At 31.9% G+C, this 20266-nt stretch overlaps 1 protein-coding gene across 2 annotated transcripts in view; it reads left to right on the top strand.

Moving 5' to 3' along the window:
* LOC106793357 overlaps positions 1 to 20266 on the top strand; it is a 122015-nt gene that overhangs the window by 41625 nt on the left and 60124 nt on the right. Inside the window, exon 1 of one of the 2 annotated variants that reach the window (XM_014760228.1) lies at positions 12951 to 13045. The exons of the other annotated variant lie outside the window; for it this stretch is intronic. The gene's annotated coding sequence lies outside the window, so the exon portion shown is untranslated. Of the gene's footprint in view, positions 1 to 12950; positions 13046 to 20266 lie in introns of those variants that run through there. 2 annotated transcript variants of the gene reach the window in all.

The following is a 20266-nucleotide window of genomic DNA, read 5'->3' as shown; positions in this document are numbered from 1 at the left end:
GTTAAGTTTCTATATATAATAGTATTGGTTAGTAACGTTGAAAACTAATACATATATGTATGATTAAATGTTTATATATTTTACTTGCATATACAACATATTACCATTATTAATATATACTTTTATGTATATATGTGTAGTTTGGTTTTGATGTAGTAAAGAATAAGATTATTAGTATTGGTTAGTAACGTTGAAAACTAATATATATGTACGACTAAACGTTTATATAGTTTACTTGTGCACATATGTATGTATATATATTGTATATGTGTAGATAGGTACCTAGTCGGGGTCATTTTCTCATCGGAGATCTGCGTACCTTTTCTTGGAGCCGCCTACGTTGGTGAAAAGAATCGAGAGAGGATCTCTTGGCATCTTGTCCGCGTCTAACGATTCGTTCCAATCGATTTTCATTTATCTTACTTATCATTTTGTTGTTGGTTGTTAATCTCTTCCCATTTGTTTTCTCTTCCCTTTTAGATATATATATATTTGTATAAATAATAGAGTAATTATCTCGTAATATTAATCGATGTCAAATAATTAGAGTAAAAAAGAATTGTAACTTTTATCATTTTGATAAATTATTATATATTACACTCATAAAAGATAGTAATTTATTGAATAAAAAATATATTTAGAAATGATAAAGCATATTATAAAAGGAATTATTGCTGATTATTAATGTTATAAATGTGATAAATATTAATCGGGTACATTCAATGTATGTTTTCACATAATTTTCCATAGATGCGATATATTATTATTTTTACACCAATATTTCTTAACACCCATATATTTCAGGAACGTATTAATTGTATAAAAACAGAGAATTAGGTGTATAAATTTATATACATAAAATCCGACGCGTAATATTTTTCATAAATAACAAATTTATTTATCATTATCCAAGGAAAAAGAAAAATTAATCATACGACTTTTGTCTCTCTTATTTTTTTTTCTTTCTCTCTCTCTCTCTCTCTCTCTCTCTCTCTCTCTCTCTCTCGTTCAAACGTAAAAGTTCAAAGAAGTTGGCGAGTTTTATCTTAATAAAAATGACGCAAAATATTACGCATCGTTTAGGATTTAGTAATATGCGTGTTGGTTTGATGTTTTACCCGATAAGGGATTATTTTAATCTCAGAAAATTGTCGGTGTATGGAACGTTAATGCGTTAAATAGAGAAAGGATTCATCGCGCTACCGCCTTTTAAACATCGCTAACGTTAGGTTAGGCTCATAATGTACACATATATGTATACTACCACGTGTTCTCTTCCGTTGATCCTTAAACTTAAGAAGAAAAAAGAAAAAGAAGAAGAAGTAGAAGGGGTGGAATTTTTCAAGCATAAAAAAATGCCGATAGAAAAAGAAAAAGAAAAAGAAGAAGCAATGACTATCGTAATTAAACCATTGACGTTGTTGGCGGTACCGTAAGGGTCAATCCACGGTCGAACATCATATTCTTCAACGTTGATCGTAGACCTTTGGAAAGATAGAAATAACGAGAGAAAGAAAGAGAAAGAGAGAGAGAGATAGGTGGGAGGGAATGGGGGTGGGCTGGGATTCTGTTAGTTGCTAGAAAGAAAAAGGATAAAGAAAATTTGAACCGCGTGAACCGTATGAACATTCGAAGACTTAATGGCCGGAATTTGTCTGACCATGGCAGGCAAACACTGACAAGTACTTTTGTCCGAACTCTACGATCAATTTTAGTTGGATGATAAATATTTTAACGAAATAAATCTCCACAGGATGTATCTATCTGATAATAATATATCAATTGATTTGATTAATATTTTTATATTAATCGTTTTCTACGATTAAACGTTTGACGTATTAGCGAATTATTCCGAGATAAAAAAAAATAGTTTAACGGATGTGTTTCATTCATATAATTGATTCGTTTTAATCGATTCGATCCCCATTTTCTTCTTCTTGTTTTTTAATTAAATTAAAAGCTTTTCACATAGATCGGATTATATTGAATTTTATTATAGAATCAAGATCGTTACTATTTCTACTTTTTTTCTTTTATGCATCTAAAAAAATAAGTATAAAAATAATATTGATTAGATCTCGTTAATTAATTATTCTTCAAAGTAATTTTCTAATATCGTATTAAAATAAATTATTAATTGAAACATATATATATATATACAGGAATTTTTTTCTTACTCGTGAATATTCTCTTTAACGTTTTATCATTTTCTATGGGGGGGAGAAAAAAAAAAGGAAGAACTTGGAAGAGAGATTAAATAATAATCTCGATGTTAAATGCTACTACTCGCGAAATGGTTTTCTAGACGTCGGGAGACCTAACGATCGGAATTTGTCCGTTCGGACAGGTACACGAGGTACAAACTAGGAGAGTAATCAGGAAGTTATGGAAGCTGACGAAGGGGACTACTACCAAGTCGTGCGCGGAATGGGCAAACGGGAAGATAAACTCGTCGCGTCTCCGTCTTAAGAAAGAGAGAGAAAGAGAGAGAGAGAGAGAGAGAGTCTTTTCTAACTCTTCCTTCTTCTCTTGTCACCGGCTTTCCAACATCAGAAAAAAAGGAAAATACCTTTTTTTTATTTTTTTATTCCGTATTCGTAGATGATTCTTAAACCGGTCGTTCCTAACTTTCGACTACGGTTTTTCTTTTTTTTTTTCTCTTTTTTCCATTTAATTCATCATATTATAATAAATTATATTTTTTCCGATTAAAATTGTCTGTCGATTTATGAAAATGTATTAAAGTAATGATCAATGATATTTCTATATCAATTTTTGGAATCTCTAATGCATGAATTGTGTCCAAACAAAATTTTACAAAATAAAATCAAGTGTTCAGGAGGTGTCCAAAAATTTTGATGCTAAACAGATTCGTATTGGTCACACGAGACTAACACATGAATATTTAATCATTAAGTAAACTCATTCTCCAAATTTGTGAAACTTGCAATAATCCAAAAACAACATCGAACGTATATTATACTTTATTGTGCACCAAATACACTTACAACCAAAAATCAACAATAAATTAAAGAAAATCTACAAAACAATTTGAATCAAAGTAATAACATTCGAAATGTATATTACTCTTTTTTCAAATGAGATCAATTTTATCATCGATCATGTATTTTTTAAATCATCGTATAATCCTACAATAATTTTTACCGAAAACAGAAAAATCCTCAGTATTATCATTTTCGATAGAATTCATTTTTGTCTAATAGATAAAATCTAGATAGATGATGCATTTCATTTTGTCTAGTTCATCCTATAGGATTTTTTTTTTTCTTTTTTTTTTTCATTTTATTCTTCGATGCTCCATATATTGTCATTTCTTCAGCATACTTCGTCATCCTTCATCTATTCACATATTATATTTTATCACTTCTTCTTCTTCTTCTTCTTCTTCTATCTTTTTCTTATTCTTCTTTAATGCTTTTCATCGTTTCATCATCTTCTTCTCCTTACTATTTTTTCTTTTTGTTCTTTTTTCAATTCTACTTTTCTTTTTTTTTTTTTTCTTTTCTATAAGAAACATAGAAAACGAGGAACACGATCAAGTTTGCCTACCGTGCCTTTTCACGGCGAACCATGAACGTAGTATCTTCAACATAGCCTCCTGCCGCCCATTTATTTCTCCTCTTTTCTTTCTTCCTCGTCGTAGTCTCTTCTTCTTCTTCTTCTTCGTTGTCCTTGTCGTCATCGTCGTCGTCGTCGTCGTCGTCGTCGGCCGGTTCGTCCGGGGTCACCGATGAGAGGTCACGTCGGTCGCATGACATCGGTGCCTTTTTCATTTTTCCCCCACCCCCTCACTTTTCTACATAACTCTTTTTCTCTATCTCTCTCTCTCACACTCACTCACTCATTCACTCATACATTCGTACACTCGTACATTTGTATACTCACTCATACACTCATCCATTCGTACACTCACTCATACACTTAAACACTCATACATTCGTACATTTGTACTATCCGTACACTTGTACTATTCGTATACTCACTCATACACTCGTCCAATCGTTCACTAATACACTCATACATTCATACATTCATTTATACACTCTTTCACTCAACCCAAACACATTTACTACTCGTTTGAAGGAGTGGTCGTTGAACGCACGGCCGTCGGCCCTTGCGAATTCGCGTATTCATTATCGCACACCCATCATTTGCATAAATATCTTTCGGATGCACAACGATCCTGGATTTTAACGAGTCCACTCACGAACAAAGACAACAAGAAAAAAGATTTACGTACGAGTATCTTTTTCTTATTCTCAACGTTTTACTTAAATCTTCTCTCACAATATTTTTCTTATTTTTCTTTTTATTTTCTTTTTATTCTCTCTGCTAGGGTTTAACGATTTACACTTTATCGTGTATTATATTATGTAAGAAAGTAAGAATGGTGGGGGTTGAACGAGAAAGTTACGATTAAAAACATTCGGTTAGGATGAATTAAAAGAAAAAACACACACGCATTTAAGTCTGACGTAAGAGATTGTCGTGTTGGTATAGTAAGGGAAATATTATATTCTTTTCCATTATTTTACGACTTATCGAATAAGAAATGATTTATCGTCAAAAAATGAAATGACTTTGTCCAATGGTCTATCACGTAGGATAGTTTCCTTTTTTTTTTGCGAATGCTAAAGTTTCCATAAATTGTTAATTTTTGTAACAAATCAAAACTATTCGAATATGACGTAAGAGATATCTTTATTCGATGACTAATAAAATATTATAATTATTTAAAAAAAAACAATATAATATCCTACACATTATATAAATATTACAATTGTATAATACATGTAATATATTGTTTTTATTTTACTTTTACCGTATATAAGAAAAAAAAAAGAGATGTAACATATTTCATTTACATTTATATATACAATTCTTATATTAATTACATGATTACCTAACGGTATTATTTGGTATTCAAAACTTGCGCGTACATTGTTGCGAATAAGGATAACAAGTATGATTTTCGGATCGTTGAAGAAAGCAACAACAACAACAAATAAGGAATAGAAAAGGCTTGGTTAAATGAAGACTTAGGGTAGTATAAGGTAAGGTAAGGGAAAGAAAAGAAAAGGAAATGAAAGAAAAGGAAAGAAGGAAGACGGTTAAAAGAGAAGAAGCGGTTTAACGCATACTCGGCACTCCGGTACGTCACCGATACGAAAGGATAAATACCCAGGATTAGCGATTTATTTGAATTCTCGAAGCACGCCTTTCGTTCGGGTCCTTCGATACATGCCGATTGCACCTACCAAGAACACAAGTATATGTTATACATACATATATATATATATATATTTCTATCTTTTTCTATCTTTCTTGTAGTTGCATATACCTAGATGAACATCCACTATCGTTCTTTTTCTTTTTTCTTATTCATTTTCTTCTTTTTTCTTTTTTTTTTTTCTTATTTTCTCCTCTTTACCTCTTCTTCTTCTTCATCTTCTTCTTCGTCGTGCATGGTCGCGAGGAGCGTGCGGTATGCAACTGCTGCAGGCGCGATTACCCACGACGTGGATTGTCAAAACCTCGAGGAGGCACGTGGTGTACCGTTAATGCAGGTCTTCTTCGCCTATCGAATATTCGACCTTAGACCCAACGACGTTGCTGCGGCGTGAACGCGGAAATGCATGTATATATATAATATGTATATAGATATGTGTGTGTGTACTTAGTATATAAATATGTGTTAACAAGAAATGTAGAAAAAGTAACAAATGTAGAGATACGAAATTCAAGTAATTAACTTTTATACATTATTACTAAAGATAATTATTTTATTCAATATTATATCCACATTTGTTGTTTTATTTAATTATATAATTGATCATAATATATGTACGATTAGTATATATATTATATATAATAGAAATTAATTCTAATGTATCTCTTCAGAAAATATGGGATGATATTTAATCAGTGTTTGTTGTAAAGATCTTATTGAAAAGTATGTAATATACTTTAATAACACTCGTAATAATACTAAATATTAATATTCTTAAAGTCATTAGATTTGTGCGTGAATTCGATTAACGAATTATTACTTTATCTAATTATTTTTCTTTTCGATAAAAAAACAAGTCGAACGTTAACGTTAGGTGTCATTAAACATTGTTAGAATTGTTCGTGTAGAAATATGATTATCGAAAATAATTGTTTTATCTAATAATCTTTCTTTTAGATTATTACAATTGAAAGTTTATTTCGTTAAAATTTTATTTTGAAACTGCATAATGGGATTGTTGTTTGTTGTAAAAAAAAATGTACTTTAAAAAAGTTCATTTTTAAATAGCACAAATTTTCGATTGTATAGAAGTTCGAACCGTTTAAAATACACCGAGCAATACGAAATTAGTTGGTCGGCATTTTGTACAGTTACACGTTAGGCTAACGAGACTTACTTCCGATTATAGCTAGGAGACTATCCATTGTTCGTTGGATGCGGTTGAATGTTCTCTTACCTTTTTCTTTTTTTTCTTTTCTCTTTCTATCTTTCTCTTATCTTTGTCTCGTGTTCTATTCCTTCGAACCACTCCCGCGCGTAGTTCGATTTATCTATCCGTTTGCGTTCGGGTCCATATAACAGATTAGATGGATTCCATGTAATCCTAAGAAGACTCTCGTTTACCAAGTCTTTGACCGAGAGATCAAGTCGAGATAGGATTACTCGTAAAACCTTAAACGATCTTTTACTTCTAACAATCGATTATGATAGTTACGTCTGTCTCGTAGATCACATCATGACAAAAGATCATTACTATATATCAATTATTAATTGATTTTTTATTTGTTACCAATTATAATACGGGATATAAATTATATATATATATGGGTTAAATCAAAAGAGTTCGTGTGTGTTTTTTTTTCTTCAAATTAATATTTCCAAAATAAATTTTACAAAAATAATAATACGTTATATGCAATTTCAAAGTTAAATACACGATAAACGCATTAACTTTTAATTCACCCTAATATATATACAGTTACCAATTATAATAAGGGATATAAATTATATATATATGGGTTAAATCAAAAGATTTCGTGTGTTTTTTTTGTACAAATTAATATTTCCAAAATAAATTTTACAAAAATAATAATACGTTATGTGCAATTTTAAAGTAAAATACACGATAAACGCATTAACTTTTAATTCACCCTAATATATATACATATATAAAAATATATCTCTTTTGTTTATAAATATTTATTAGATATCGCAACGTGTGATTTCAAATCAGGAAAACTGCGACTCTCGTTAATCCTAACTTTCGAAACTTTCGAACATCGACGAATCGCGTTTGTCAATGGGCCAATCGGTTGAAGAAAACCCCGTTTACAGAAACAGTGAAAAGAGACTAAAAGAAACTAAAAGAGAAAGAGAGAGAGAGAGAGAGAGACAGGAACATCGTAGAGTCGTCTTCAGGTGCATCACGAGTGCACTACTACGGCCATGCGTCTTGCTGGGCAACACTGGCATTTAAATGTTAGCCGTATCTATCCGATGGTATTTTACCATCATCCGCGGCCGCATCTCACCGCTCTCTGGCTCACAACACCGTTCAATTTCGAAAGTTAAATGTCAATGAGTACGGGGTGTCCTTACGAACGACTATTCTTCAATACTTCAAGCCTTTCCTAGGAATTATTGAAAGATACATCGGTCCTGATCATTTTTAAATTATTCATTTCAAAATGCCGAACTATTCGGATTCAAATAAATATATAAATATGTAGAAATATACATACACTCGGAGAGAATATCTTTAATCGTAAATTCATTTCTCTTATTTCAAACGTTAACGCGTACGTATTGACATTACTAATAAATATTCTTCGATTTTTCAAACCTTTCGTAGGAATTTCGAAAGATGGGAAAAGATACGTCGGTGGTAGCCATTTTTTAAAATGGCCGATTCTTTCAAAATGGCGAACTAAATCGATTCAAATATATAAATAAGTATATATATATATATATAATAGATATTATTTCTTCGAATAAGAATCTTCAAACGTAGTTTATTTGATCGTATTCAATTTTATTCTCTCGTAATGAGTAAATATATAAATATAATTAACATTAGAAAGAATAATTAACGATGGAACGAATAAAAACATGGCTCGTTATCACCGGAAAAGCGATCTCCATCGTCTTGAATATCTAACAACACCACAAACACCACCATCAAGTCGTCGTTTTACTCGCCTGATAATATCTTAAGAAGCTCGTGTACAACGTACAACGTATATACACATCTCTCTCTCTTTCTCTCTCTCTTTCTCTCCTCCCTTTTCTCGTAGATGGATTTGCCGTTACAGCAGCAATTAGTGGGGGTGGGGGTTAAACGGTCGATACGAGGGGACTACTAGCTCGTTACGATTTTGCGTCGGGAATCCGAAGAGAGAAAGACTCACGGTGCTTGTATCGAAAACGTAAGAGACAACGCGGAGAACGATGAGCTTGAAGATGAAAGAAGCAAAAAAAAAAAAACAAAAAAAAAAAAAAACAAAAAGAATGAAAGATGGATAAGAAGGAGGAAGGTGAATAAAGGGTCGTGTGTGTGGATTCCTAACATGGTACGCGTGGCATTAGGTTCACGACTTTGCGTATGAAAGCATGTGAAGTTTAACTACTAGTGAAGAAGTAAATAAGTAACAGAGAGAAGAAAAACAGTTGAAGAAGAACCACCATAGGAGTAGCAGTAGCTAGCAGCAGCAGCAGAAGAAGAAGAAGAAGAAGATACAGTGAACAGGGAAAAGAAAAAAAAGAAGAAAGAAAGAAAAAGAGATAGATAGATAGAAAGACTCCTACTGAGGTAGGAAAAGAAGAAGAAGAAGAAGAGGTCTGTTTATACGTCTCTAAGTAAGAGCGAGGACTCAGCCGGTGCTAACGGTAGCCCCCCCCTGTCCCCCTGTCCCCACACCCCCCCGATGGAGTTTAGTATGCGCGATCTGTTGCCACGACAGGAAACAGAATCCTTTCCATTACCAGCAACAGCAGCAGAAGCAACAGCAGCAGCATCGTTCGGTTGGCCGCGACACCGCAACGACTACCGGCATTGTTACGCTCCTACACCCGCACTCAATCTCATCCTTCTTATCGTTTCCTATTGGGGGTTATACTCTTTGGTTTGCTTAGTTTAGTTTAGTTTAGTTTAGTTTAGGTTAGGTATTCCTACAACACTTTTTCTCTTCGATTATTCGATCCATTTCTTCTTCTTCTTCTTCTTCTTCTTTTTCTTCAATTCTTTTTACCTGTTGAATCGTAGACCTGTTGACTTACCTGTTGAATTTCGTTCTAATATAATATAATTTATTATTTGTTTCAGTTGTTTTTCCCCCGTTCTTCGATAAAATTATATTTTATTCTAATCGAAATAATTTTTACGTTTTACATCTCGTAGAATAATAATGTTTGTGATATGTTATAATATACAAAAGTAAATATTAACTCACAATCAATTGTATTTAGTTGTCGAAGAATATTTTAAAAAGTTGGGGTTAAATATTTGTATCGCAAAATACATCGCGTGTGCATTAATATATGTTAATTTATTAAGAAATATTTAATCTTATTGTTGTTGATTTTTTTTAAATTTGTTTAGTTTGTAATAAACGCGTAGTATGTATTTGGCTTTCGCGTGACATTTTTTATAGAAATTGTTTTTTTTTTGTTAATAACTAAATCTTATTTTTATATTATCTCGAGAACGTTCGCGTATATATTTTGTATGAATCGGTTTATTTCATATCCAACGTGTAATTTCTTAATCCACTTTGTTGCGATATCATATCGTTAGTTTGATCACGTGACTTGCATTTAACGCATACACAAAACGAATTACATACATTGCGTCACATTCGTTCCATTCGGATTAATCTAAAATCACGTTTATTATTTATATTTATTTAATGACCGTTTGATTGCTCCCATTAATTATCGGTTAGTGGACTTTTAATCATTGTCAGGAAAAATAACGGGATCGTTTTAGCTTAGGCTAAACGTGACACGCGTCGGTTAGTTTAATCAAAAGAAAGATTTGCATCTAACAATGTAAAACGTGTTTTAACCGACAACAACCGACAGGGATTTAAATTTTAGATTTTTTCCAATTTTTCTTATTCGTCATCATGTGTTTATCTCATCTCGTTGCATGATGAAGATTAATATTAATTATAATAACGATAATTGTGATATATAATTATATTGAGAAAAATTATTATGTATGCTTTGTCGCGTTATATAAAATCACATTTACAATTACAAATCATATTTTATAATAAAAGTAATGAATTTTTTTATATAAAAATACGCTTATTTTCTTAGTTAGATATTTTTTTCTTTTTTAAATATTTCAAATTCCATCTAAGACAGATACATTCGTATACACGTAACAATAACTTTTGTAGATTCAATTATTTTCAATGAGATATCAGATATATATATATTGTTATTTAATTTCTTACAAAATACGATAGAAATATTTGTATAAAGATGTAACATTTTTATGAAAAATTAAATTCATTTCGTATCAATACCTAAAAATAATTACAACATAAATTACAACGTACACACATCTCGATATATTTATAATATTAATTAATACAAATATTCTCGATCATCATTTCGTAAACGAATTTATACAAACATTAGCGACGATATATAATATAAAAATGTAATAATTAAGAAGTAAAAGAAAAAAAAATTCGTTTAAATGAAACAGACTCCTAGCTCCCTCCCTCTCTCCCTTCTAATATTTCCTTTTAGCATGATCCCATCTACCAAGATTTATTCGATCAAATCTAATATCCCAAGGAATTACGCACGCGCCATGAAGTAATTGAAATCCGTGTAATTTCATTCCTATAATCAGTTGCACGTGAACGGTTATGAACGATAGTACTCGTCGTCGTAATCGTCGTCATTGGTGGTGGTGATGGTGATGGTGATGGTGATGGCAGTGATGGTGGTGGTGGTGGTGATCATTTTTCATATTATTTTTCTTTTTCTTATCCTTCTTCTCTCTTTGTTCATTCTAATAATACATACATCACCAATAAACGATAATATATCCGCGTATATAATTCCTGTGGCCTTGAAGAAAATTGATCATCGTAGAGTTATCTCACATCAGGAATCTCTTCACACCGATGGCGCCATGGTGGCCTAGTTGTAGAAAGAAAAAGAAAATAGAAAAGAAAAAAAACACACGAGATAGAGGAGGGGGGGAAAAAAAGGATAAAGAAAAAGAAAAAGAAGAAAAAGAAGAAGAAGAAGGGGAGAAAAGAGAAGTGAAACTAATTGCTAGACTCCTCTCTCTCTCTCTCTCTCTCTCTCTATCTATCTATCTTTCTATTTATTTCTCTCTCTTTCTTCGTGGTTAGACTCCCGGAACGACGAAGAAGCACTATCTCACCAAACTAATTAAATTACTTTCCGTGAAATCAGCGAACAAGCAGACCATGTAACGCTAAGAGAGGAAAAATCTGAACCAACTTAAATGAGAGAGAGAGAGAGAGAGAGAGATAGAATAAGAGATGAATTTTCGTTTTGCCTCAGGCAACGCGATAAATCGTTGAATTAACGTCCGTACCTTCCGATGTTTCGAGTGATGCATCACCGTCCACCACCGGAGCTTCGCTCTGAGAAAAGGGGAAAATATAAAAAAAAAAAAAAAAAAAAAAAAAAAAAAAAAAAAAAAAAAAGAGAGAAAAAAAAAAAGGGTAACTCTCTTTAATGCGACTCGACTGANAGAAAAATAAAAAGGGTAACTCTCTTTAATGCGACTCGACTGATTCATGGAAGTCCATCAGTGCTAACTTCAATTCTAATTTTAGTTGATTTCATTTCATTGATTTTATTTATTTATATTTATATAGAAAAATTTAATATCTTTTTAAAACAAAATTATTTTTCATTATAACACTAAATTTATCATCTGATACTTCGTACATACCTAATTTCTATCTTCAAGTGAACGCTTTGAAAAAAAAACATATTGAATGAGATTTTAGTTAATTGAATAATGAATAATATACACTTTATATGTTATCTATCGAATTTTTAACAAATTACAGGATTTTTATTATATAGGAATTACGACATCTTTAAAAATTACATAGCACAATCATTCGACCATAAATGTGATTGGTTTAACGTTAATTAACACACAAAACAATATATAGTTATCATTGAATTTTTTGTGTGACAAGGTAAACACGTTTACGTTAGAGTATTTAACAATGACACCGATGACATGCCAATGAAAGTTATGCCATCTCAACTTGTATTTTATTCTTTCTTTCTTTCTTTCTTTATCTTATTTAAAAGAAGACATTATGTTTTTTTTCTACCAATAGGACACGAGGGATAACGATCATGGTATAGAGTTAATGATCACCTTCAGGGAAAGAGAGAAAAAGAGAAACGTTTATACACATAGAATAATAATAATAATAGGTAATAATAATAATAATGATAATAATTATACACGACACCACCACCGAGAATAAGAATCACTCTTTAATTCCTTACTTTTTGGATAAATTCGATTTTATACTATTTTAAGAAAAAAAATATCACACATCATGGTGTTATGTTAAATATCTTTCGTGTGTTTCAACGTTAACGTTAATTCTCGTCAACTTTTCAAACGTGATACTTCCGCGTATTATCTATAATAATAATAATAATAATACTTCGAACGTTTTTCCATGACATACACATATTTCGTTTCTTTTTATATTACATACATTAAAGAAGGATTATAAAACGTTCGTTCGGTTAGTTTTCTCAAGAGCAAGTCTTCCAAGAATGACGTTTACAGCTAAAACGCGATATATCGAACCGATCACGCAGCAGCAGTAGCATCCATCCATCCATCCCCCATACCCCATACCCCATTGGTTGAAAGAAAAGGAAGGTATCTCTTGGACATGTTGGTCAACTAATGCAGACGTTTGCATTGAATCGAACGATGCACTCGCACCGACAGTCGGTGCACTCGGTGTTTCCTCACGGGTGAGTGACTGATCTCATGTATCGGTATTTACATGAAACATAATCCGCTCCTCGTGCCGCTTCGTGCCACCGTAGATGACTATTTTTTATTTGATTTGATTTTATTTGATTTTTTTTATTTTTTTTATTTATTATTATTATTTCTCGAAATAATATGCCATGCTGCGACACGTGTTTCTTTCTTTTTTTTTTTTGTAGAAGTGTTTGAATTTCACGAGTGTTTATTCTAACGTGATTGATTTAAACGTTGTAAGTATGTAATATAATGAATTCAAGGTGTATTAATATCTCGCTTGATCAATTTTTTCTTTTTATATGATATTCTATTGTTAGGGAAATAATATTTGAAGTAATTTATTAGAATATTAGTCTAGCAAAATATGACAGAATGGTTTTTTCAAATCAAGAATGTAAGGATCAATTGAATAATATTTTAATTATAGATCTCAATTTTTTCATTATTTAAGTAACATTATATATTTATCTAACAACAAATTATTGCTCTTTTACGATCAATTTTATATTAATTTTGTAAGTTTAATAATTCTAAATTAGATTTTTATTTTTTCAATATTTTTAAACCTTTGTTCTCGGTAAAAATACTATTACTTTGATTCACTGTAAATATTGTTGTATACTTACAGTAGTTATTATAAGATAGAAATAAAATTGAAATATTTTTTTTTCTTTTTTCCCCCCTACGAAAATAAAATAAAATGAAGAAGGAGAAAGAACAAGAAGAAGAAGAAGTAAAAGAAAATTATATAACATTAACAGGCGATTGCTCGAGGAGTTAAGATAGAAACGTTTCGTGAATCCATTGTGTCTCCTTATCCTTTATTTTAGAGTTCAGTGGGTTAACTCAGCCGGAAGTTTTCTCTTTGCGTTAAAAGAAAGAGTGTTATATAACGATCGGCTTGTTTTAACGATCAGTTAAAGGAATCGGTTGGAATTTCGAAGAAAAATGTTTCTTTTAACGATAAATTTAATAAGTCATAGATATATATATATATTTTTAATAAGCTAAAGAATATAAAAGGTATCACGTTTCTTCTTAACATCATTTCCACATCATTTTATATAATATAATATTATAGTTTTATTATTTCGTAGTCAAGCTCACGAGTAATAAACGTGTTCTCTTAGTGTTATTTTATGGCTGATTATATAACGTTACGCGAGAATCATTCGCCTAATCTCAAAAATAATTTATTTTCAATATAACCGATTTTCCTATATATTGATAATTGTGATAGTGTATTCAATCAACATATACATATATTAAACATATTTATTTTATTAGACGTAAAAATTTTCATTCTGTGCCCCCCTTTTAAATAATAAATTTAATATTAATTTATATCGAATTTATTAACCCCCTTTATCCAAATATATTACTAAATTAATTCGGATTTTATAAAAAATAAATCTATCAAATTATTTTTTATTTAATCTACTATATATATAAATAATAATTACTTGTTAACGAATATTATCAACTACTTATCCATACTTAACAAATACACGTATATATTTGTATGCGTTTATGTGCTTGTGTATCGTTAAAAAGAAGCTTCTAATAATTTAAAAAAATATATATATATATATATATATATATAGGGTGGATCAAAAATTCGTGCAAATGTTAAATTAATATTTCACTTGCATACATTATTGACTTCAACAAAAGTTACATTATCTGAAACAATATAATAAACCCTAATATAATAAATACAATAGTAAATCGTGTGTAATATCATTGTAATGGTACTCTCACGAAAAGTTATGGGAATCGTCCATCGTTTTTCGAATCGTTCGAAGGTGGATGGGATGAAGGAATGGAAAGGTAGGGGGACATGTGGGGTGGTTTGTGGGTACAGTGGCAGGGGGGATAGGGAAGAGGGAGGAGAATACGTTCTGAACCGATCGAGATCAATCTTTTTCTTTGTATTTCTTCTCTTTCTTATTCGATGGGTCTTTTTATTCTATTTTTTTTTCTTTCTCCCACTCGATATGTTCCTCGTTCGAAGTTATGCAAGCGAACCACTCGATGATAACAGATCTCCACGTCCGATCGGTGTTTACGAGCGTAGTTTCTTCTCTCCCGAGAGTAATTTTATCGATGTGTGTGTGTGTGTCTCTCGTTTAAAGAGAAACAACATTTTTCGAAATAAAAAAATTGATCGTAAAGTTACTCTAGAATGGGGATGGGAATTAAAAATTCGTCGACGATACGAAAATCGTTAGGTGGAGAAGAAGGAGGGGGTGTTGGAATGGGGGAAAAGGTGGGGTGGGTTTAAAAGAAAAATGTAATCGTTCTGATTGAAATTCTTTTCTGATTATTTTTCTTTTCTTTCTTTTCTATTCTTTTACTACTATTCTTTATTTCTAATGTCAAATATGTGTATCAAAGAATTTTGAATTTATTCTAATATATTTATCTTAATAATTATCTTCCTCTTGAAAATAAATAAATAAATAAATAATTCAAACATAAAAACTATGTGATCCAAATATAATAACGATTTCGAATTGATATTTATTAATTACTATACTTTATTTATCTAAGAATATTAACACACTAATATTATACTCGTTCAATCATCGAAATACACCTACGATTTAATTAAACATCTCGATTGAATTTTTGTTTCGAGTAAAGGTGACGAACGATGAAATAAATAAACCGATGGGGGTGGGGAGGGAACAAAAGACAAGAATCGTCATTAGTATTTAAATATACGTTTTGAGAACATGGACAAAAAAAATTCTACTGAAATTGTCGTAGCGCGTGCATTTAATAACACACCACTGGGTATATATATATACTCAGGACTAAAAAGAGGTGAAGTATAAAGAGAAGAATGAAGAGAAGAAAAGACAAGATGAGTAGGAGAGGTGAGGAGAGGAGGGGGTCGAAGATGAACCATCCTACGGTTAAAGAAACAAAAGTATGAAGGTGTGTTACGTGTGTGTGTATGTGTGTGTTGGATGGTGTTGAATGTGGAGCGAATGAGAAGAAACAACAACGCAACCCGATCGATCTTTTAAAAGGAAATAAGAAAGTGTAGGTGAATCTAACGACCAAATCTCAAGGATCACGGTGTGTAATATGCAAAACAGGAGCAACGGGTTAGTAAGAGAAATGAGAGAGAGAGAAAGAGAGAGAATCTTCTTCGAATGAATTCCACGATGCATGGTGACCAAGGTAGAGGTCGAGTTCTCTTGGTCGTATCCCTCTCAACATCCTCCTTCCTCCCCTTCCCCCCTGTTACTCCTCTTCCTCCTTCTTTAACTCCTTCTCTTCGTGATTTCACGCGGGAGTGCGTGAAGCAGAACGAAAGGGAACGGTCCGAACGATATCTTTCTTCTTTTTCTTTCTTTCTTTCTTTCTTTCTTTCTGCTTTATCTTGTCCATTCTTCTACTACTTCTTCTACTTCTTCGTTTTCTTCGGAGGTTTATTTTTCTTTTTTTTTTTTTTTTTTTTTTTTTTTTTCAATTTTGCTTCGAGAACCCTTTCGGTAACGGGGATCGTGGAAGAGGGGGGGTTACACAGAAAAAAAGTGTATACATTCTTAAAGACACGACGTTGTTGTTCGCGGTTGTTTGGTCGAGAAATTTTGTCGTTGAAAAAAATTTGGCTTTTATAATAATTGGAGAGAAGGGAATGGAGCAAAATGTGTGTTGCGTTTGGTTTGAACAAAATATCGAATAGAAATGTTCGCGTGTCAAGAAAGAGATACGTGTCATTTATAAATTTAATTAATAGAATAATTTAATAATGAATCCTTTCAAGTTGGTATATTATTAACGTTACAATGTTTCGTATTGTTTTAGAAAATTTTGTTTTTTTCAATTAATCATTTTTAAATATTCATTCACTTGTATCAAGTTTCTTTTCTCATCTACTTCATTTTTCTATTTTTAATCATACTATTATACATTATTCTATCGTCAAAAATTTATGCATCTTTGCAATTTGATGGAAAGTTTCGGTAAATATTTTTTATACTAAAAGTGAATAAATTTTAATGAAACTTATATTAAATTAAAATACACTCTTTTGTCTACGCGTAGAATACAAATTTGAGTTATAAATCAATCTGCAAAGGTTCATAATTAGCCGTTGTTCATTACTAGCAATGGCGGATTTCTGGCTATGACGGTAACATATATATACATATCGATTTAAACTTTTCTCATTGATACGATAGAAACTATCGTATCGGCAGCCGATGACAACGCATTACGATTCAATATTATCGATCAGATCGAACGATAGTTGATATCGATTAACAAAGAGATTTGGAGTAGCATGTTCGTGTGTGCGTGTGCGAGTAGGTGAAAGGAATATATGCTGCTGCGGTCCTTCGGAAATATAATTAAAAAAGAGAAAAAAATAAACAAAAAATGTGACAAATATAAAAATAAGCAAAGATACGGTAAACAAATGAAAATAATCGGAGAAAACGATGGTGAGGGGGCGGAGGGGCGGGATGGCAGGACGAGATGGCGGGGGAGAGGGGTTCGGGGCACAAAAAGAAAAGAAAATAAAAAAGGAAAAAAAAAAAGAAACGGCGACAAAGCCGGATAAAGAAAAGAAAATGACCGCGTGAAATAATTGCCAAGGTGTCCGCAGATTAAAAGCCGTGACAGTGCTGCTTTCAACGATTACTCTTACCCGTAACGACGTAATTAAATCCTGCAATGAACGTTTGTGTCTAGAAACATCCTTTTCTATCTTTATCTTTCTCTCTCTCTCTCTCTCTCTCTCTCTCTCTCTCTCTCTCTCTCTCTCAATCTCTCTCTTTTTCTTTATCGTACGTCGAAGCACTCTTGTTGGAAGTATTAAAAGCGATCAAGGAGAATCAGTAAAACCACTCAAGAATTTTCAAACGTTATCGCAAATGCTCAACCACTTTACGAAGTCGTCAGCATGACTTTAATCGAACGGACGTTTGCGTAAAACTTAATGCATTTTCCCTATGACAATTGTCATTTTTATAATTACGATTTTACCCCCTTTGCGTCCCACACACGCACACACACACACACACACACATATCCATCCGCCACTCTAGGATTCTAATAAGATAACTCAAAACATTCGCGAATTATCTTTATCTTTATTTTATTATTTACTTTTTTCAATCGATTAACATAAATTTAATCTAACGTTTGCATAAAACTTCATGCATTTTTTCCCTACGACAATTGTCATATTTCTTATTAGGATCTTATCCCTCCTTCCCCCCTCCCATACTTCCAAGACACTAGTAAGATAGGTCAAAACATTCGAACGATCTTAGTTTTTATTAGTTTATATTTATAATTTGTATTTTATTCATTAATTATCTATTTAATTAGAGATTCTCTAGATATTCAATTAAAATTGTTTAATGTAAATCAAATAAATTAAACGTTTCTTCAATTTTGTCAATGAAACATAATCAATATCTAACATAAATGAATTTCATCGAGATCACAAAACAAATGATTCAAACTTTACAACATACCAACAACCTTCAATTAAAATACCCAATAGAAAAACATTCGGTTGGTTGGTTGGAGTGGAGGTTAATGGGAAGAGGGTTGAAAGTATAGATACGATTGGTTGCAATTTTTCTTCGATACGTTTCAATCTCGCAAGATAATTCATCGTACGAGACGATAGGGTTTCCCCTTCCCCCCTTCCCACTCCCCATGAAGTGAGAAAGATGAGACTTTACTTAGACAAGTAGGAGGGGGTATAGTATGGGGAAGGTATGGGGATGAGGAGAATGCAATCTTTCTTCTTTAACTTTAAAAGTAGTAACAGAACCGAGAGAGAAATGAACCCACGCTGGCTGGCTAGTTGGTTGGTTGGCTAGTTTGTTGGTTGGTTGGTTGGTTGGTTCTCGTATGCGTAGAGATAACGTATGGCTTTTGTGGATTTTCCGGTTTCTGGCGGCCGTGGACAAGGAAGGAAACAGGAAATGGTGTCCGGGGACGTTGCACGTGAGGTACATGCCCGATGAAAACTAGTCCCCCCTCTTGCATAGTCGACGAGAATTGCCGATCTGGCCTTAGGTTAACGTAAAATCCCGGGAAAATTCTCTTACATTCGATCATATTTTTCTATTTTTTTTTTTTTCTTTTTTCTAAATCCATTTCAAGACTCTTACCACCGCCCACCCCCTCCCTTCCTCCTCGTTTTGTACGAATAAGAATAGTTTATTATTTATTATTGCTTAGTGTTTTCTCATTCGTTGATATCATTAAATCACAGAGAAATCTAATAATAAATTGTATTTAATAATTTTCATTAGACAACACTCGATACAATATTTATAACATTAATATTATTTTTACATTAATATTATCAAACGCATAATATAATAGTCGAAAGTTTGACCGACGTTCTGTTAGAAATAATTGAAGAAAAAAAAAGAACAAAGGTGTAGATAATCGATGGGGAAAGGGTAAAGTAACAAAAAAAACACATCGTTAATTATCGGGATTTTAGTTTGATATTAATTCGTTGAGTAGAAGAAAATCGTAGATAAATTATGTCGTTGTATTTTTCCTTACCTTCTTCGTTATTGCTAAAGAAAGGATGAAAGAGGAGGAGGAGGAGGAATATTTAAAAAAAAAAAAGAAAAAAAAGAAAAAAAGCTAGTAATAAGAACGTGGATTATAATTAGCCATCATTGTTAGGGTAGAACGATGTGAAGGGGATATTTTACAACGGGTATGTAATACCTAGGTTGACCACCTATCGATCGATCGAAAGATCATATTTTTCATTGATAGAGGAGGAAGAGGAAGAGGAGGAGGAGGAGGAAGGAGGGATAGTTACGAAGGACGAACGGTATGCGTCATAGTCATCTTCTAACACTAATGACATATTATACGTTACCTCGCGCGAATAATTGTCTCGTAAATTTGTCCCTTTTTCTTTTCCCCCCCCCTCTTTTTTCTTTTTTCTCTTTCTTTTTTTTCTTTTACTTGTATTTTTTTTTTTTTTTTTATTATTTTTTTATTTTTACCCTAACCTCGCGAGACTGGGTAATTTTGTTAACGTGCTAGGATACGATGTATATCTTATGCCGATAGTTATCTTCTTCTTCTTCTTCTTCGATAATATCGGTGGATATAATAATAATAATAATAATAATAAAAAAAAAGAGAGAAAATTTTAATCGAATCCACTTAAATTATATATTTATAATTAAATATAT

The sequence above is a fragment of the Polistes canadensis genome, unplaced genomic scaffold (genome assembly GCF_001313835.1).
Source record: "Polistes canadensis isolate GaletaPanama2010 unplaced genomic scaffold, ASM131383v1 scaffold_13, whole genome shotgun sequence".
Classification (NCBI taxonomy): domain Eukaryota; kingdom Metazoa; phylum Arthropoda; class Insecta; order Hymenoptera; family Vespidae; genus Polistes; species Polistes canadensis.
Note: the sequence above shows the minus strand (reverse complement) of the source record. Positions and strands in the feature narration are given on the sequence as shown.